This window comes from Sus scrofa, chromosome 10 (assembly GCF_000003025.6).
Source record: "Sus scrofa isolate TJ Tabasco breed Duroc chromosome 10, Sscrofa11.1, whole genome shotgun sequence".
Lineage (NCBI taxonomy): Eukaryota > Metazoa > Chordata > Mammalia > Artiodactyla > Suidae > Sus > Sus scrofa.
In genome coordinates this window covers 40,345,176-40,366,656 of record NC_010452.4, presented here as the reverse complement: position 1 = coordinate 40,366,656, position 21,481 = coordinate 40,345,176, and the positions used below count along the sequence as shown (strand labels likewise).

The window sequence follows — 21,481 nt, the reverse complement described above, 5'->3', positions numbered from 1 at the left end:
TGAGCTTTTTGTATTAAGATACAGGATAAAGGGTCCCGTACCAGGGGCTTTACAAACATGTCATTTAATGTTAACAACTGAGTCCTGTGAGGCCGTCATTATGATTTTCCTCTATGTACAGGGGAGGAAAAGGAACACAGAAATCTGGAGTTCCCGTCCTGGTGCAGTGGTTAACGAATCCGACTAGGAACCATGAGGTTGCAGTTTCGATCCCTGGCCTTACTCAGTGGGTTAAGGATCCAGCGTTGCCATGAGCTGTGGTGTGGGTTGCGGACGCGGCTCAGATTCCTCGTTGCTGTGGCCGTGGTGTAGGCCGGCGGCGACAGCTCCGATTGGACCCCTGGCCTGGGAACTTCCACATGCCACAGGAGCGGCCCCAGAAAAGGCAAAAAAAAAAAAGGGGGGGGGGGAGACACAGAAAGCTTAATTCATTTCTCCAAAGTAACACAGCTAAGAAATGGTAGTGCTGGGGTTTTAAGGGACTTTGTACTATTCATTGATTCCAAGCTCCTGTGGGAAACTCAGTGCTGAGGCTCAGATTCCACTCCCCATTTGAAAAGAATAGGAAAAATGATCTCCAATCTATGGTAATATGGGGAAGCCATTTACATTTTCTATACTTGCCTTTACATCTCCATCTTTCCAAGTTTTCAAATAGTCCTGAAACTGCAGTGACATGAAGACATGTTGAATGCATGTTGGCCCCCATCTTTGGGACACTCTCATGGGCAAAGCAGTTTCACCGTTGCCAGTTGTTAGGCCCCTGTTATCTTTTATGTCCTAAAAAGAAAAGATTCTTTTTCAGGCATCACTTGGCTTCTCGCATTCTGGTTAGCCAAACGGTATTGTTATTCTATGAGTTGTGAGTGAACTGAAAGAGTTCTAATAAAAGAACAAAAAAAAGCCCCCCAAAGCCACATGTATACACTGATAGGGTCTGAGACCAAGGAAAGCTCTCAGCGTCATTCACCGTGTTGCCTGAGAGCAGGGTCTTGGCTCTCCCTGACGAAGCCCCATCAAAGAAACATGACCACGCAGATAAGCTGTCCCTCTGCCTGTGCCGACACCCAAAGTCAATGAAAGAGTAGCAGGCCTGCTCTCTGGCACTGGTGGGAAAGGAAAAAACGCACCCTAGATTATCATGAAATTATACTTGAGGCTGCTCACATGCCCCCCTGAGCCAAGTGATGCAGCGAACAAAGAGGATTTGTTCAGCTGGGACCTGTGCCATCCGTCTGGGTTTAGAATAATTTTGAGAAGTCGGTGGGGTGTGGTGGACCTGGCAGGAATGTTTGCAGAGGCGAAAGAATGAAGAAGTGTTATGTTCCTTGCAGCTTTCCATCATATTCTGGATGGGTTTGAATACTCTTTTTTGTTTGTTTTGGTTGGGTTTTTGGTCTTTTTATAGCGGCATATGGAAGTTCCCAGGCCAGGGGTCAAATTGGAACTAGAGCTCCACAGCCTACACCACAGCCACAGCAACACCAAATCTGAGCCGCCTCTTTGACCTACACTACAGCTCACGGCAATGTTAGATCCTTAACCCATTGAGCGAGGCCAGGGATCGAACCTGCCTCATGGGTACTAGTAGGGTTCATTACTGCTGAGCCATGATGGGAACTCCAGGTTTTAATACTCTCGACATAATTTGAGGCTTGGCTGTCTCTTCGTATACTTATTTTACCTTGGATTTTCTGTTGTATGTGTGGCTGAAACACTGAGGTCCTCTGACAATAAAATGTTTCAAGGCCATGCATGTGAATACGGTTTTGTTTGTGCGGGGAAAAAAAAAGTCCCAACCTGAGCCCAGCTGATTGTTCTTTTCCATTGTCTGAAATTTTCTTATTTATCTCATAGCAATAGATCTTCCCCCTATGCTGCTTAAAAAAAAAAGAAAAAAAGAAAAAAAGGTGGGTTGGTCTCATTAGCTGGTTCTGCTTTCTAAATCTTAGAAATTTCCACAGTTAGTTCTCCTTGAATACACAGTCCTAGAAGCTGTTTAAGGACCCCTCTGTTGGAAGAATATTCAAAGGCCACTGTTTTGCTGTCGCCCTCTCTTCCCATTCTCTTCCTTGTCCCACCAGGCAGCTCCTAGAGAGAAAGCCAGCTGCCTCTGGTCTCCTGTGCTCCATATCACCCTTCGGCCCACTGCAAGTCAAGCTGACACTCCACTCACCCCGGAAGAAACAGTCTGGCAAAACACAACCCCGGTAGCACCAAAGAGTCTAAGAATTTGTCTTTAATTCGGAGAGAAATATTCCCACGAACTTTGGGTTCTGCTACCAAGAAAAATGAAAACAGCATTGGAAAGCAAAGTGAAAGTCCCTGCCACAGTGGTCATGATAGTTTTCTTTTCTTTTCCTTTTTTTAGGGCCGAGCTGTGGCATATGCAAGTTCCCAGGCTAGGGGTTGAATTGCAGCTGCAGCTGCTGGCCTACACCACAGCTCATGGCAACACTGGATCCTTAACCCACTGAGCAAGGCCAGGGATCGAACCCGCGTCTTCATGGATACTAGTCAGGTAAGTTACCACTGAGCCACAACAACAGGAACTCCTAGTTTTCTTTATAGTGGTGGACATTATAATATTGAGAACAATCTAAATGGCCTGAAGAATAAAAGGTTAAATAAGATGCAGTCTCTTCATATATTACATACTGTCTTGTTATTTAAAATATGTGTATATGACTATTTTTGACATAGAACACTATCTGCCATACATTTGAGTTAAAAAAAAAAAACCCACCATCTAAAAAGTGATCCTATGTGTAAAATCATATCTGAAAAGATTTCTTTAATATTAAGAGTGGTTAGGAGTTCCCTCTGTAGCTCAGGGGTAATGAACCTGCCTAGTATCCATGAGTCCTTCAGAGGGTTAAGGATCCTGCGTTGCCATGAGCTGTGGTGCAGATCACAGACTCGGCTCAGATCTGGTGTTGCTGTGGCTGTGGTGTAAGCCTGCAGCTGCAGCTCCGATTTGACCCCTAGCCCAGGAACTTCCAGATGCTGTGAGTGTGGCCCTAAAAAGACGGCAAAAAAAAAAAAAAAAAAGAGTGGTTAGATAATCACTGAGGTTGGTAAATTTTTGTGTAATTGTCCTTTGTTCTTTATACTTTCCTGTACGTTTTGAACTTTTTACAGTGTACACTCTTTATGGATTACTATAGAGATAAAAAGGCACTGAATGAAAAAAAAAAAAAGGAAGAAAGAAAGAGTCTGGCAGAGATCCCCAGACACTAATGCCACCCGACCATATGTCCTTGTTTGCCTGAGAACACATGCTGTTCTGCTGTAATTATTAATAGCACCTCTGTTCACTCTCAAATATGTTTGAAGATAAATCCTGTGATCTCGCTACCAATGATCTCCTAGCTGCCAAATCCATAAGACTGTCTCCCGTTTCTACCTGACAGGACCACTGGGGGGGATTTGGCGGCATAATTGACCCCCATAATAATGAAACGCTCTGGCTTACACGATGCTATCTTTCCCTGTATCTCTGTCCCATTGAGGCTCACGCTGTGAGCTTTTCTTCCTTTGCACATCTCTTAAATATTGGTGCCCCTAAGCTTTTAGAGGAAAGCCTTTCGTCTTTTGTCACTTTATGTGAGCACCTTGGGCAGTCATCTAGGTCCATGCCCTTGGTCGCAGTTTATGTTCTTATCATCCAATAACTAACTCTTTCTCTCTCTTTCCCTTACTCTATCTCTTCTCTATCTCTACCTCTTTCTCTACCTCTTTCTCTCTTTATCTCTTTCTCTATTTCTTGATCTCTCTCTTTTTCATCTCTTTATCTCTATCTCTTCTCTATCTTTTCTCTCTTTATCTTTTTCTCTCTTTCTCTTTCTTTTTCTTTTTCTCTCTATCTTTATCTCTTCTCTCTCTTTTTCTATCTCTTTCTCTTTCTTTATCTCTTGTCTCTTTCTCTCTTTCTTTTGCTCTATCTCTTTTTCTTTCCCTGTCTCAATCTCTCTCTCTTTTCCCATCTCTCTCTCAGTCTCTCTCCTCAGCCAACATCAGTCTCCAAGCTCCCATCCCATGTCTTTTTCACTTACATATCCCACCAGCATCACAAGATCAGCGTACCCAAAACTGCGCTTTTGCCTTTCCCCTCAAATCCATTCCTCCCCTTCCTCCCAAATCACAGTGAACAGCACGCATCCTCTGGCCACATCTTTGAAATGATGTCGTTGTTGCTAGCCAAGGGCAGCCCATCAGCCGGACACCAGCCAACTCTCAGATCTACAGGGATAAATGATTGTTGTTTTAAGCCACTGGGTTTTGGAGGGATGTTTTCTTAGCCAAAGCTAACCAGTATAGAAATTACTTCTAGAAGAGAAGCACTCCTGTAGACAAACTCATTATGAGTTCTATTGCCTTTAGGGCTGGGAAGCAGGAGTAAGAAACGGTAACAGGAGGCTAAAACAATGCTACCTCTTACATGCAATGGTAAAACTTTGGGTAAAGTTCGTTACCCCTGGTAATTTGGAAGATAACCAAGGTACTCAATGAACTTCTGGACTTGGGTAGTTCTTTGAAGTCTTAAAGGCATGAGATGATTTCTTTTAGCTGCATGTGAATAAAGATCTGCCAGGATTAAAAGAGACTGAGATATATCAAAACGCATAGAGACATCTGGGTCCCTAGCCTTCTGCAGGAAATGCAGCAGTCTTCAAAGGCTGCTGAGCTGCCAAAATGGGCATATTTCCAATGTTCTTTTCAGAAATTGTCAAGAAAATCCAAGAACAGGGAACCAAGATCCATGAAGAATTCAAAAACTAAGACATCACTCTCAGGGAGCAAACCCCAAGTCTAATCAAGGAACATTCCCTACTCAGGGGCAGAAGGACCTGACATTTGCTAGGTAAGTTTTCAGTATTTCCAGAGACCAGTGCTATATGTCTCAGTTTCTTCCCTTTTTCTTTTTTCTTTTTCTTTTTTGGGCTATACCTGTGGCATATGGAAGTTTTCAGGCCAGGGGTCGAATCAGAGCTGCGTCTGTAGGCTTATGCCGCAGCCATGGCAGCACTGGATCCAAGCTGCATCTGTGACCTGCGCCTCAATTTGTGGCAACACTGGATCTTTAACCCACTGAGGGAGGCCAGGGATTGAGTCTGCATCTTCACAGACACTACATCGAGTTCTTAACCTGCTGAGCCACATGGGAACTCCCTTCCCTTTTTCTAATGGGAGTATCTGTTATGATTATCATGTTCCCATCTCACCTTTATATGGTGGGCATGTTTTGGGGGCAGATAATTCATCTTAATAGTTCATAGATTTCTGAATTAACAAGAATTATATCTGGACCTGACACAGGTGATGAAATCTTGACTTTGAGCCTAATGGTGTGATTGGATAAGCTTTGGGGGTCCTGGGAGGCTAGCGAGTGAATTTTGCATGTGGGATGGATGCAAATAATTGTAGCCAGATAACAAACTATTGTAAATTAAGTTCCCACCCTCAATTCTTCACACCCCCTGCAGCCACGTCATTACCATATCCTTATGGTGGGAGGGGTTCACCTTCCTGCCCCTTGACCTTGGACGTAGTTTGACGATGCTTTGACCAGTGGTGGAGCAGACAGGGGGCCCGTTTGTTTGTTGCTTCTTGCCCTCTGGCATCTGCCATCAGAAGGATGTCCTTCCAGCTTGCTAAAGTCACCAGAATGAGGGACACATGAGGCAGCACGGTTTCATCCAGTGAGAAGCAGAGCCATCCAGCTAAGCCCAGCCTCAATCAGCCAAGCCATAGCCAACCTTTGGATCCATGAGCATAAGCAGCAGTTGTTTTTAGACACTGAGTTCTGAAGTGTTTCTCCCACAGCATAATCATGGCAATAGCTAATTTGTTCATACTGCCATCCATTCAGGGGCCCCCACCCAGCTCCCCCACTCCTTTACTTTGAAAAAAACCACTTACTCTTGATCCTATAGCCTATCCTCTCTCTACCCACTGTCTTGTCTGTACCGTCTCACCTGGCTCACACAAAATTCTCCTTGAATTCCTCCTCCTCCTCCTCCTGGCCACAGAGCAACGTCTCTAGCGTGCACACCTAAGATCATCCTTCCGCTTAAAACCCTTTGGATTCTTATCATTTTGTCGTAAGAGTCCCACTTCTAGGAGCTCATGGGGCTAACTTGGCTCACAGATTTTTTTTTTTTTTCTGTTTGCTGAAGACCAGACATTTAAGACATGTTAATATGAAGATGAGCACAATCTCCGCAGTTTGCCACAATCGCCTCTACTCCCTATTGTGTCACACTTGGCCCACTTCACCCATTTATGTAACTATCCCAGTTTCTACAGAAGCTTATGGAAGTACATTAGTGCCCGAGAACAGCCATCACAAAGTACTGCAAACTACGTGGTTGGAAACAATAGAAACGTATTTCCTCCCAGTTCTAATGACTCTGGGTCCTCAGCAGCCCTTCCTTCTAGCTTCTAGTGGTAACCTTGAATCCTCAGCAGTCCTTGGCTTGTAGCTGCATCAGTCAAGTCTTTGCCTTTGTCTGTACAGGGTTTTTTTTCTTCTTTATAAGGACACCTGTCATACTGGACCAGGACCCATCCTAATGACCTCATCTTAACTTGATTATATCCGCAAAGACTATTTCCAAACAGGGTCACATTCCCAGAAAGCAAGAGCTAGAACTTCATCATATTGTTTTGGGGGGTATTGAACTCAACTCAGAATAGTAAGTCCTTGGTTTCTAGGATGAAGTACAAAGTCCTTAGCCTGAGGTATATAGACCTTTCTGGCCTGTTCTCCAGCTACATCCTTACCTTGAACTCTGTAACAGACCCATTCTTCTTGTTGACCCTGAATGGACAAATAAGTCCTCCTGCACCTCAATGCATTTGCTTGTACATCTCTTTTTGCTTTAAAAACATTTTCTTCCTCCCTGAGTTGGCCTGTGAATTTTTACCCCACCTTTAAGACCTAATCAAGTCTTTTGGGGAAGGGAGCTTTTTGGTTTTTAGGGCCGCACTCGCAGCATATGGAGATTCCCAGGCTTGGGGTCGAATCAGAGCTACAGCTGCCAGCCACAGCCACAGCCACAGCCATAGCAATGCAGGATCCAAGCCACATCTGTGACCTACGCCACAGCTTACTGCAACACCAGACCCTTAACCTCCTGAGAGGGGCCAGAGATCGAACCCGCAACCTCATGGCTCCTCGTTGGATTCTTTTCTGCTGTGCCACAATGGGAACTCCATAATCAAATCTTATGTACTAGGCAAACAAGGAAATTTCTCCTGTTCTTTTGGAGAATTAGTTGCTAATTCTGCTTTTAATCTTCCTGCAGAAGAGATCTCAACATGATAAAGTTCTAGGGGATCTTCAGAATCTTCTCTGTGTCACTTGTCCTTAGATTTTTTTCCAGGGCCATAGAGTTGGACTATGGTGAGTTCCACCAGATTTCTTTTGGAGAGAATATGCCATGAACGTGCCAATTTTCGACATGCTATCAGTCAGCTGGTCAACCACACTGCAGAGTTCCCAGTCCCCTAATATAGACTGGGGGTATTTCTATTTCTTAGAAAATATAGTCTCTGTCTTCCAAGGAGAGGAATCTAACTAAAGAAATTAGACTCATGTAAACCAGCTAAAATGCACTTTTATAAACAGACGTGTCATCAACCCTAATCTCCCCAGGACCTGCCAATGAATCCAGAAACCATTGCCACTGCAATGTTTAAGAAAGACAAAACATTAGTCAAAATTGTCTGTTTACTCTGTGACAGAACTGTCAGGATTTCGAAACTTTGATCGGATTCCCATGCAAATCTACTTCTGTCACAGTTTTTAATAAGTTCCTGTTTGTGTTGAATGTCTAAATCAGCTTAATTAAAAAAAAAAAAAAACCTCCAGCTGGACAAATACACAGAACTATGCTTTCCCTAGCTGTGTAGATAGAGTCTACTAGCTGTGTAGACAGAGTCCACCTCTTTTTCGAAATGGGAAAAGGTGAAAGCAAGTGTAATAAATGCCCTCTTCACAAAGATGAGGCTAGGATGTGGAGACACCAACAACAAGAAATGTGAAGCCCCCAAGGAGGAGCCAGTACTGCTCTTAGACAAGAAGAAGCAATTCCCTGAGCTGGAGTCAGGGCAGAGGCCCCGACAGGAACTATGGCCTTCACTCCTGCCCCATGAGACCCCAGGAGAGACCAGGGGAGGCTAACAAAACCCCCAACCTCTCCCACCTTCCCATCCCCTCTTGGTGCCTTCCAGGGGTTGAATCTCACCAAAAGCCAGAGGGCAATGGAGCCTGGTGATACAATCTTTAAAGGTCAGCTTCTGGGGACAAAAAAAAAAAAATAGGGTGGAAAAAAGTTGGAAGAGATGTCACGTGCCTACAGAGAAATCCAGGGCATAGACTTTAATCCAAAAGGATTGCTTCTCATTAGACTGTCAGGCTCAACAGTGCTGTGCCTGCTGGAAAGAGGAAATGAACTAGGTTAAAGATTTATAGATTGTGAGTTGAAGGAGTGCTTAAGGGTCATCTAACCGGGGCCTCTCACTTTACACACTGATGAAATGCAGGTCCTCGGAGATTAAATGACATGCTTAAGATCACCTTTGAGTTAATAACGGAACGAAGGCTAAAACCCAAGTTCTTGTTCCCTGGTCCAGTGCTGGTTGCCCTATCCATGTAGCTCAAATTCTGTCTCGTCCTGTGAATTTCTAGTCTTCAGTTTCATCTGGAAGCACCCAGCAAAAGACAAAGGGGAATTTTAGAGAAGAAACTCTCAAAGGACCCCAAAAGACATGAGCCACCAACAGTGTCCTAAAGACTCCTATTTTTCCTACCATTGGCCAAATGAGTTGGTCAGAAAAATACCCGGTCTTTTATATTTCATAATGAATGTAAAGCGAATGATTCAGCTTTTAAATAAATCCTTGCTCTGGGTACCTTGAACAGGCACAAGCTTTGGGTTCTTTGTGGGTGTTTTGGGGGTTTGTTTTCTACTCTTCCCTCTAATGAGGTGCAAGAAAATAGCTAGAGCTGTGTATCGTTTAACTACAGAATTAAAATAAAATTCTGAGAATTATGGTGCAAGGCTCTTGTTCACTATTTTCAGATTAAAGGGATGGGGAAATGATTCAGGGTATTGTATGTAGGCATATGACTTTCTGAAACGTCCTGTTTTCTTTGATCTGGTTAGATCTTCATTGGCCAATATTCAGATACACTCTAAAGCCAGCTGTACATCTAGATAACTCAGTAGTTTCAAAGGCTACTCCCCTTTCATGTACAACTAGGGAGGGAAGTAAAATACATTCATTCATTCAGCGAATATGAATTTAAACCTTACCACAGGTAGAGCTTCATTGCTAAGGGCCAAGGGTGTAGTGAAATGTTAAGATACAGCCTCCGAACTGAAGCGATTTCTAGTCCAGGAGCAGAAATAGACCCATAAATCTCTTTAATAAAGTGGGGTGAACAGATTTAATGAGAACACGTATAAGATGGAGAGAGAGATTAAGTAAGACACTAGTTTCGGTTGAAATCATTGTTTATTTTCCCAACGTGTAAGAAATTTCACGAGTTAAATCTTGAAATGTTAATCTGAAATCAAGCTGTGCTTGGGGCATATGGCACCGCATGGCAATTAAGAGAGAGTGGAATCTGGATTTGGACTCCCTGAGCCTAGACTCCAGCTTGACCTTGCAGAAAAGAACCATTCTGTGCCTCCGTTTTCTCTTCGAGGACGTGAGGATAATAATTAAAAAGAAGCACTGGAAATTCCATAGGATCTCACTTATATATGGAATCTGAAACAAACAAAACAAGCTCATGGATACAGATTGGTGGTCTCCAGAGGTGGGGGATGGGCAAAATGGGTGAAGGGGGTCAAAACCTACAAACTTCCAGTTATCAAGTAAGCAAGTCACGAGGATGTAATATATAGCATGGTGACTATAGCTAATAGCATGATATTATATATTTGAAAGTTGCCAAGAGAGTAAATCTTTTCCCATCACAAGGAAAAAAAAAAAAAAAACTTTTTTTTTTTTTTTTTTTTTGCCTTTTTTCTAGGGCCACACCTGTGGCATATGGAGGTTCCGAGGCTTGGGGTTGAATCGGAGCTGTAGCCACCAGCCTACATCACAGCCACAGCAACGCTGGATCTGAGCCACATCTGTGACCTACACCACAGCTCATGGCAACGCCGGATCCTTAACCCACTGAGTGAGGCCAGGGATCGAACCCGCAACCTCATGGTTCCTAGTCAGATTCGTTAACCACTGAACCACGACAGGAACTCCAAAAAAACTTTTCTTTATACTACGTATGGTGACAGATGTTAACTAGACATTGTGGTGATCATTTCACAATGTATACAAATATCAAATCATTAAGTCGTAAACCTGAAGCAGTATCAGGTTATATGTCAATTGCACCTCCGTAAAGACTAATAAAAGTGCTTGGTGTATTGAGATAAAAGTAGAAACGTTCAGTTATCAAAGAGTGGCTGGTTTGGTTTGTGCAGACGCCACATTCAGACAGATGGCTGAAATGTTTAGATTCCACCCTGAGGTTGGTATTACGTACTTGACCTTAATCTGATTGTACAGCCAAGGACCACTTTGAAACTCTGAGAGGCTTAAGATTCTCTTCCCCAAAACATACATATTTCTGGAGGCTTCTAATCCTTAAAGCTAGAATAAGACCTCTGTTTTAAAATAAGAACTCTGTTCCAGATTTCCCATTGTGGGGCAGCGGAAACAAATCCGACGAGTATCCGTGAGGAGGCGGGTTCGATTCCTGCCCTCACTCAGTGGGCCAGGGATCCAGTGCTGCCAAGAACTGCTGTGTAGGACGCAGACCCAGTCTGGATCCCATGTTGCTGTGGCTGTGGTGTAGGCTGGCAGCTGTAGTTCCCACTTGACCCCTAGCCTGGGAGTTTCCATATGCCACAGAACATGTGGAAACAAAACAAAAAATAAACAAGTCAAATGGCTCTTCCTTGTCACCATAACATCCAAGAACATCTTCTGGAACGTTTGTTTGGTTTGGTTGTCTCTGTAGCTTTACTAAATTCATACTTACTACTAGGTCTACCTGATATTATTGTTCTCTATCTATCACTCAACAAATTATGAGAACACACAACTTATAAATAAAAAGGAATAGTACTAGGGCACGTGGGTAAAGGCAGAAAAGTATTTGAAAAGTTTTTTTTTTCTTTTCTTTTTAGGGCTGCACCTGCAGCATATGGACGTTCCTGGGCTCGGGGTCAAATCAGAGCTGCAGCGGAGGCCTATGCCTCAGCCACAGCACTGCGAGATCCAAGCCACATCTGCAATCCATGCCACAGCTTGTGGCAATGCTGCATCCTTAACCCACTGAGCAAGGTCAGGGATCAAACCCAAATCCTCACAGACGCTATGTCAGGCGCTTAACACAAGGAGCCACAATGGGAACTCCCTGAAATGGTGTCTGTACAGAAACTTCCACAATGAGACCACAGAAAGAAAACATGGAATACTTACTCCCTAAGAATGACTTGGTTTTCAAATCTTCAGGTGCAACTTGCCAAATTTTATTTCTCTTACAGTGGATTCACTTACAAAGGGTTTGATTTTTCAGTGGTGTACTGAAATGACCTACTGTAGAGTATGCACTACTTAACAGTTTTTATATCAGTTTGACAGCCTAACAACAACTTATTCAGAGTCACCAGAGAAATCTATGAAGTCATTTCTTAGTACGTAAAGAATAGCAGCAAAGTCCTGTGCTACATGACATTCCTGAATAACTTCCTAATTTGTCATATTCATTTATTTATTTATTTTGCTTTTTGGGGTCACCCCCATGGCATATGGAGGTTCCCAGGCTAGGGGGCAAATTAGAGCTGCAGCTGCCAGCCTACCCCACAGCCACAGCAATGTGAGATCCGAGCCTCATCTGCGACCTACACCACAGCTCATGGCAACGCCGGATCCTTAACCCACTGATCAAGGCTTGGAATCGAACCTGCATCCTCATGGATCCTAGTCAGGTTCGTGAACCCGCTGAGCCACAAAGGGAACTCCCAATTTGTCATATTTAAACTCTTCACAGTTTGATAACAGACAGGTGATACGGACCCCTGAACAAGTATACTAAATTTTAACTTTGATAAAAAGGAGTTTTTTGAAAACTGCCTTTATACTTCTGTCTTGAATAAAGTAATCCAAGCATTGCCCACATCATGTATTTTTTTATATATCTTACCTTCTTTTTTTGAGGTCTCAAATGAAAAGTACTGCTCAGATCGTACAACAATTCTTTTGTTCCAACATTTATCCATGCCCTCTGCAAATTACAAATCTCACTCCCAGTCACACATCACCATTGTGTTTTGACACATGCTTTTTTTATTCACTCAGTATGAAAATTACAAATGGATCAGCTATACTCCCATAAAGTTTATTTTTAAAAATGTTGTTCCCAGAGTTCCCATCGTGGCTCAGCAGTTAACGAATCTGACTAGCATTCATGAGGACGAAGGTTCGATCCCTGGCCTTGCTCAATGGGTTAAGGATCCCACGTTGCTGTGAGCTGTGGTATAAGTCACAGAGGTGGCTCGGGTCCTGTGTTGCTGTGGCTGTGGTGTAGGCCGGTAGCTGCAGCTCCGGGAATCTCCATCTGCCGCAGGTGCGGCCCTTGGGCCATATACTTTCTTCAAGTTTCCTATTGATGGACATTGGATATTTCCTGTCATTGGATATTACAAATTATGTTGCAATGTACATAAATATGGCTTCATATTTTCCCAGTGTAGCTTTGGGACATAGTTCTAAAAATGAGTTTTTAGGTCTGAGTAAATATATATATATATATATATATGCATTTACTCTTAGACTTAAAAACGCATCTATATAGCTAATTTCTCTATATTATGATTGTATGAGTTGTTTTCTCAGCAGCAATTATGAAGTGACTATTTCCCCAGTCATACCAATAAAATGTATTGCCAGACTTTTGGAGGTTTGCCAGTCTTATTAGCGAAAGTGTTATTCCTTTGTAGCTTTGATTTGCATTTCTCTTTTTACGATCAAGGCCGTGTACCATCTGTATGTGTTTAAAAGAAATTTGTGTTTCTTTTCCAGTGAGCTGTTTGTTTCCATTTTTATCATTTTTCTTTTGTGTTATTGGTGTTTTGTCAGTTTTTAGAAGCTCTCCTTGTTAGAAACAGGAGCCCTTTTCTGTAACATATATTGCAAATATTTTTCCTGGTTGATATTTTGTCGTGTTTCTTTATTTTTGCTTTTGTCGTTGCCATTTCATCTATTTGCTTTCTGCTGTGCAGTGTTTTTAACTATTTGAAGTCGAGTGTTTTAATCTTCTCTCTTATTGTTGCTTGATTTTGAGTATAGCTAGAAAGGTATTCTTCTCAGGCTTACAAAGGAATCCACCCACATTAACTCCAGTATTCAAATGGTATTACTTTTCGCATTTAGATCTTGATCCATTTTGAATTTATTTTAGTGTGTATGGTATGAGAAAATGTCTACATTGTATGTTTCCCCATTTGATTATCCAATTAGGTATATATTAAAAAGTCCTTCTTTCCCTCCACTATTGAGATTAGTGTATCTCTTTATCGTGTACTAAATGTCCTTATACTCTTGTGCCTACTTCTGAAACTTCCTATCTGATTATATCAATCTGTCTCTTCACGCACCAAATATACCAACTGTTGTAATTACAGAGGCTTTAAAATATCAGCATATCTTGGAGGACTTGTCCCCATACCTCTCTTCTTCTTATTTCTTAATCCTTCTGAGTGGGTTTTAAAATAAATTCATCTAGTTCCAGAAAGAAAAGAAATCAATAGGAATATTTTTTGGATGGCATTACATACATAAAGTGACATTGGGAGACGTGACATCTACGAGCCCTTGCTATGTATGAACACAGTGTGTCTTTCTGTTTATTCCAGTTTATAGGCATGACTTTCAGCACTATTTTATCATTTTCCTCATATAAGGTGCACATTTCTCACTTAGGTTAAGCCTAGGTATTTGGTATTTTGCTACCGCTTTGCTGCATTAACGTGATTTCTCTTGCATTATTTTTTCTTACTCCTTCATGTGCTTGTATGATTTTGATTTCTATAGGTGAATTTTACATCCAGCCTATGTACTAAAATTTATTTATTTTCTTTTATTTTATTGTCTTTTTGGGGCCGCACCCACAGCATATGGAGGTTCCCTGGCTAGAAGTCCTTTCGGAGCTGTTGCTGCCGGCCTACGCCAGAGCCACAGCAACGCCAGATCTGAGCCACATCTGCGACCTACACCACAGCTCACAGCAACACTGGATCCTTAACCCACTGAGCGAGGCCAGGGATCAAACCCGCAACCTCATGGTTCCTAGTCAGATTCGTTTCTGCTGCGCCGTGACAGGAACCGCCCTCCCCCACCACCCCCCGCTTTTTTTTTGTACTAAAATTTAAAGTAAATTTTCCCACTGATTATTTTGAGTTTTCCAAATATATAACATATCCTCTGCAAAGAGAGATGGTTTTGCCTCTTCTTCTCTAATTCTTCTTCCCCTAAATACTTGCTCCTGTCCAGTTGCATTGGCTAATACCTCAACTACAGAGTTCACTACTAGTGGTGAGTAATTGCCATTCTGTCTAATTTCTGACTTAGTGGAAAATCTTCTAATGTTTTCTCACTAAGCAGATGAAGGGTTTGGGCTGATATGCATATTTTATCGTGTCATGTCTCAATGCTTACAGTTTAACATGGATGGTTGATAAATTTTGTCATATATGCCTTTTGACCATTATTGGAAATGATCATATGACTCTTATGCTTAGCTCTGTCCATATGATGAATTTTATTAATTCACACCAAGAATTCTGAGTCCTCTAGAAACAGCCACCTCTGAGTATAAATCCCCTAGTCTCCAACTGGCAGAAAGAGAAACTAAGAGAGAGAAGACATTTGTGAGCTGTTCAGCATCAGTAATCATGCTGAGTCTTTGCTAAGTTTCTGGCTTATTTCCTAGATATGTAAGCAAAGAGAGAACTGCCTGGCTAAATGTAACTCTATTTTATGACTCTCTGTAAAACACCATGCCCCCCTTCACTGCCCCTCCTCTCCCTTTGGCACAGGCACAATCAGACTCAACTTCTGAAAAGCAATGGCTTAAAATCCTCATGTCTTAGGAGACCCATAACAAGTTAAAATACTCCTCAGCCAGGACCACAGAGAGCCAAAATTAAGCACCATTTCTTATTGGATAACACAGACCCAGAATACACGAGAACATCCAAATTAAATGCAGACATGCTTTGGCTTGGGAGCACAATCCAATTCCAGAAGTGGGAGATCAGCTTTATTAACTAAGCCACCCACCATCCCAGGAAGAGGGTGGGAATTAAAACCAGATTTTCCTGGTGCTATAAATTTGATTTCTGTCAGCCACAGCAACTATACTCTGAAAAGTCAACGTTCTTATTGTTTTCTCCATCCCTAATATCCCAATCGAGAAGAACTGAGTCTAACAAGGTGTTGCAAGCCCTCTTTAAGGTGAGAAAATGAAATAGAAGGTTAAGGTTTCCAATGTCTGAGATTTCACATCTTCATCATTATGGGGGCAAAGCCTCTGAAAATTCTAGAAGAGGGAAGTGATGCCACCATGTTAAGACTCCACCCCAATCACTGTCTCAGAAAAGACATTCAGGGCAGGTCCCATTGATTATAAGCTTCTGCCTTAAAGCATCATCAAAGAGTGGAGATTAAGCAGTCAAATACATGCTAAATATCTCTCTTGTTTATATTGTGACATTAACTAAGACGACGCTTGTGAAATGAGCAACCAGTTTTGCAAATACCTTCCTTTAACACACTCACACCCACACATCCACACCCCCCACACACACACCCATCGGAGGCAGAGATGAGAAGAAATGATGTCAGCCTGAAGCCAACCCTGAAGTTCTCCCCATATCTTTTGTCAGAATGATGCTCCTCCATTTAACGGACTCTCGTTGTAGCTGAGGACGGGGTCCTAGATATATTTTAGTTCATTCATTCGCATACCCCAAAGTACCATCCTTCAAAGTGAGATTGGGGAAGAGAAGATAGTAGTTCAAGTCTTCTGAGTTCTCAAGTCCCTAATCAGCTTTGCAGGACCAGAGGCCTCTCCCCCATCAGCATCTCCGTATCCATCATTATCACCTCCACCGTCTCCATTAGCACCACCCCCACCGCCTGCACCCTCCCCTGTGCTTTCTCTTACGCTGGTCTCCAGAAACAGAGAACATGACTTGGCCTCTGGTACTGAGTGCAATGACGGCCCAGAGGTCCAAATTGTCAGAAGTGGGCAGAGAAATCATGGTTGGGAGTATCAGTGTGATACCATTTGACATTTCAAGAGACACAAAGGTTTTTTTCAGGATAAACTATATCTTTCTTTCTTCCTTCCTTCCTTCCTTCCTTCCTTCCTTCCTTCCTTCTTTTCCTTCCTTCTTTCTTTCTTTCTTTCTTTCTTTCTTTCTTTCTTTCTTTCTTCCTTGTCTTTTGAGGGCTGCACTCATGGCATATGAAGGTTCCCAGGCTAGGGGTCGAATGGGAGCTGTAGTCTCTGGCCTACGCCATAGCACAGCAATACCAGAGCCAAGCCACGTCCGCAACCTGCACCATAGCTCACAGCAATGCCAGATCCTTCACCCACTGAGCGAGGCCAGGGGTTGAGCTTGCATCCTCATGGATGCTAGTCAGGTTCGTTAACCATTGAGCCAGGATGGGAACTACAGGATACACTTAAAAAAAAAATTTCCCAGGCTTCCTGCCCTGGAGTCTGAGTGAAATGTCAGATTCTTCCCTCCACACTGGCTTTGCTTTTGCTGCCTATTTATATTATGCTTAACACATGCCCTTCATGTTACCATGTGAACTTGCTTCCTCTCACTGTGTCTTCTCTGGTAGAGATGAAGCCCAGCTGGTGACCTATACGCTTTACAGAGATCTCTGTATTAAACATGCTTTTTTCTCAGCACACACAAACTGCCTGCAAGCCTATACACCCTCTCTAAGGATGGTGATGAACATGGCTTTTCCACAGTATTTTAGGCATGTAATGTTTTTTTCGTTTGGGGTACGGCGTCCTCCACTAGGATGGGGGTCGCATCCTCCATTGGGATAAGAGCCACGTCCTCCGCTGCTGGGATGTGGACCACAGAGATTGGAGGAGAAAAGCAAGTAGCAGAAAGATGACCTCACTGCTCTTTAATAAGTGATCAAGCAGGTCCAAGTCATGGCAGAACCCTTTAAACCTAGCTTGCTTCGGTGATTTTACAGAGACGAGGTCACACTGAGGCTGCCCCCAGTGGACAGCATAGTAGCTCCTAGCGCCATAGGAGGGTGGAGACATCCTGATTATTGAAATGCTTTCCTCCTAACCTTTCTCTTCTCCTCACCCCATCTCCCTGTCTTCACACCCTATTGCCCTGCTCTGTCACGACCCCTCACTCCACCCATCTTTTCCTTATTTTGCCATCGAGGCTGTCATGGGCCAGCTGGGAGCTGGACCAGGCAGGATTATGCCTGTTCCCAAGGGAAACAGATTCTGGATTAAGTATCAAACTTCAGTACATTCTCCGAGGAATCCCATCTGAACCATCTCACCTTTGGGAATGCTTCCATCTGTAGGATTAACCATCATCCCTGATTTGAAACTTCTCCACAAATGAAAAGCCCATTTTAAACACAGAACAGCTGGGAAGGCTCTCAAAGTCTGGTCAGCTAGAATTTCAGGTTCACTCATGGCGTATAAATGTCATCTTCTGAAGGTTCACCCAGTAGGCTGATGAAAGGAAGGGGCGTTCCCTGTTCTGCTCCCTCCTTCTGGGCTTTGTACCATTCGATGGCCTTATCCGCATTGTCAATGACATTACAGTCTAGTGGGGAAGTGTGACTCCCAGAGCACAAGGGAAACCAGGACCCTGGAGCGAGAGAGCAGCGACCATAGGGCCCAGAGGGCAGGTGGCAGGTGGACTTGCAGAATCTCTTGAGGATCTTATTCTGATGTAACTGGGTTTCTGGCTGTGCCTGTTTAAAACTTAGATTTGTAGGGACTGGGCTGAAAGAAGAAATGCTCTGTGTCTCTTCATCTGGAGAGGCAATCCTCTGACACTCAACTGGGTAGCCCTCTTAGCTTAAATGCTGGGGGCCTCAGTTTTCTCATCTATAAAATGGGGATAATGAGTACAAGATTTACTAAGGCTAAGAAGACAGCTAGTAGGAGGGTTCATACATACCAAGCACTTAGGACAGTGCCTGGACAAAAACACTGGCTAAACAAACAAATATCTCCAACTTGAACCTCTTTGGAGAATGAATTTTTTTTTTTTTGATGCATTTTCAACTTCCAGCATTTAACTTCTCAAAATTAATTTTTTTCAGAAAAATGAAATAAATTGATACCAAATCCTTAGGCTATATTATAGAAGAGGAGAGAAAAGGGGAAATGCTGAATAACAGAAATGTAGGAAAATTGCAAAAATAACATGAGCATTTCTTTAAGGTAAAAATGTGGGACAGAAAAGTTTGAGGTTAAGAAAATGGAAATCAGTAAAATACAGCCCTAAATGTTGCCTCTCCGGGAGTATCTTTTCAACATTTGATTTTGTTCACCACTGTCCCCTCCAGTGGTTTAGACAGTCCCTGAAACTGTGTGCAGTAAACCAGCATTGACGTTTGAGGATTTTCCCTTCTTGCCCCTCTTGTGATCAGTTTCCATTTCAAGAATGAGCAGTAAGGAGTTCCCACTGTGATGTAGCGGGTTAAGGATCCAGTGTTGTCTCTGCAACAGTGAGGGTCCGATCCCTGGCCCTGCCCAGTGGGTTAAGTATCCCAAGTTGCCCCAGATGTGCCGTAGGTCAAAGCTGTGGCTTGAATTCAACCTCTGTCCCAGGAACTTCCATATACTGCAGATATGGCAATAATAAAAAGGAAAGAAAGACTGAGCAGTGAGCTGTGTAGTGAGTGAGGTTGGAGGGCAGAGAACCCTGTTTACTGTCCCCAAGCTCCAGCCCTTATGCAAAACCACCAGCCCTCCCCCCTGGACTCTGCAGTGGCCTCCTGACTGCTCCATGTCCGTTGTCTTTCCTTCCCATAAAACCTCCACAGGATGGCCAAGTCATCTGTTAAAAATCCATATCTGAATACTACTCAGCCATCAAAAAGGATGAAATGATGCCATTTGCAGCAACATGGATTCCACGAGAGACTCTCATCCTAAGTGAAGTAAGTCAGAAAGAGAAAGACAAATACCATATGATACTACTTATATGTGGAATCTGTAATACGACACAAATGAATCTATCTACAAAACAGAAACAGACTCACAGACAAGGAAAGACTTGTGGTTGCCAAGGGGGACTGGTAATGGGGGAGGGAAGGATTGGGAGTTTGGATCAGCAGATGCAAACTATTACATACAGGACGGATAAACAACAAGATCCTACAGTGCAGCACAGGAAACCATATTGAATATCCTGGTATAAAATATAATGGAAATGAATACACACACACACCACCCCATAAACCATATATATATAAATAATAACCTATATATAAAAACCATAAACCATTACGGTTTTTAATCTGGTTTGACAAGCAATATTCCGATCAGACTTGGCCTCTATGGCTCTGCTTCCTGGCTCCTCCTGGTCTGAGAGGCTGTGTCCCGTAACCTCCGTTTCCATACTTGACCTTGAAGGGAAGGTGCGGATAACACATAAATGGACCCCGTGTTCTGAAGGAGGAATTCTACCAACAACTCCGGAATCTGACATTGAAATAGACTTAGCAGCAGAGTCCCCCGTCTCCTGCACTTTCTTTGTTTACATCGTGCCGTCCTAGGGTTGACCTCAAGCACCAGCACTGTGGAAATGGGATGGCCTTCTGAGTCATCATGTGAGCACAAAATTGTTTCCAGTAGACGTTATCAAGTTTTTCATGTACTTGAAATTTTTTGAACTTGGTACATACTCTATGGCATGGCTAGGCATTCCCAATGGGGTGAAATCTTTGAATATTTGAATAACCAAAACATTCCATTACTGGACCATTTTAGAGAAACAGGTGTCTGTCCATCTGTAGAGAGCACACCATGCACAGAGGAAAAAAAAAAAAAGAATGAAAGTATTGATTTATTTGAGACAGAAGAGTAGTATCACCAATTCTGATGTATAGCAAATCGATTTGTCATTTTGGCCATGCAACACCCCAAAGTTCTAGCAGAGGTAGGAGAGTTGCGTTCTTATATTTCCTCAATAAAATTGCCCTTGAGGTTCTGGAATGAGGTTTCTCCAAATCTAATAGATTGCTCCCAAAATAGCCTATTAAAAATGATGACTTGTTCTAATCTACTGCACTTTCTGGCTGGAAACGTGATTACAATCAGCAGAGCAAAGGTCACTAGGAATGAATGGCATCTGTTCGTAAGGCGTCTATGAGAAGGTTTTCAAAACCAGATGAGAATGTAATATAGGAATTTTTTGGTCTGCCTAATCAAATTTAGATGCCTCCATGCTGCCTGGAATTTGTGCTGTAGATTGTAATCTGCAGGTGGCTATACATGAGTCAGGGGTCTTGGAAAGACATTCCTGAAATAGGAAAACTTTTTTTTTTTTTTTTTTTTTTTTTGGATAGTTCAAAGGTTCTTATCAGTGACCTGCTTCTTGAAAGAGATTGTATTTATCCTCATGATCTCTGGGTCAGCTCAACTAGGCTTTTCTTTTTCTCTGCATGGCTTTGATATGATAGAGGAGGGGGGGGGTTGGTGGCAGCAGAGCAGGACTGGAGAGTCCAAGAGGGCTTCACACAGATGCCTGACATTTTGGCGAGAAATTTAGGAAGGCAGGGCTCAGCTGGGCTCAGCTCCCCTTCTCTGTCTGGAGTCCAAGCCTCTCCATCTAGTCTCTCTCCTACTACTTGGACTTCTGATAGTACAGGCCAGGCCTGCAAGAAACAGGGTGCAAGCTGCCAGACCTGGATCTGAAAATCAGACCTTTAAGACCTGGATCTGAAAATCAGCACCCCTCTGCTCTATTTGTCAGGGTAGCCACAGAGCCTGGCCAGGCTCAAGGGAGAGGAACACAGAATCCACCTGTCATTAGCCATGTTGGGAAATATTCCGCCATCTTTAACCTGCCCTAAAGTGATGGGATGAAAATACTAGAATTAGAGTTTGAGAATCCCTTCAGGCAACTGATGAACCCTGTCCACAACAGCAAAGTCCCTGTTTAAATAAATGCTTTCTTTTACTGCTGTTTGCAACGTGATTACCCAAAGCAGCTCTTTCATCTAGCAGGAGACGTTGCCCAGAGTTTGAGCTCCCAAACGCAACCTGGGAAAATAAACACCACGTCTGATGTCCTCATAGGCTTTGCCCTCTGAGAAAAGAACTTACACAGACATTTCTCATGCCTTTGACTCTTGCTTCCTTAATTGTGTTTAAAGT

The 21,481-nt window shown here is 43.0% G+C and overlaps 1 long non-coding RNA gene across 1 annotated transcript in view; it reads right to left on the bottom strand.

Annotated features, from left to right (window-relative positions):
• LOC110255682 overlaps nucleotides 402–21,481 on the bottom strand; it is a 41,439-nt gene continuing 20,359 nt past the window's right edge. Inside the window, exons 2-3 of the long non-coding RNA XR_002336328.1 lie at nucleotides 1,801–1,877; nucleotides 402–780 (exon numbers count right to left, since the gene is read on the bottom strand). This is a non-coding gene — a long non-coding RNA (uncharacterized LOC110255682). The remainder of the gene's footprint in view (nucleotides 781–1,800; nucleotides 1,878–21,481) is intronic.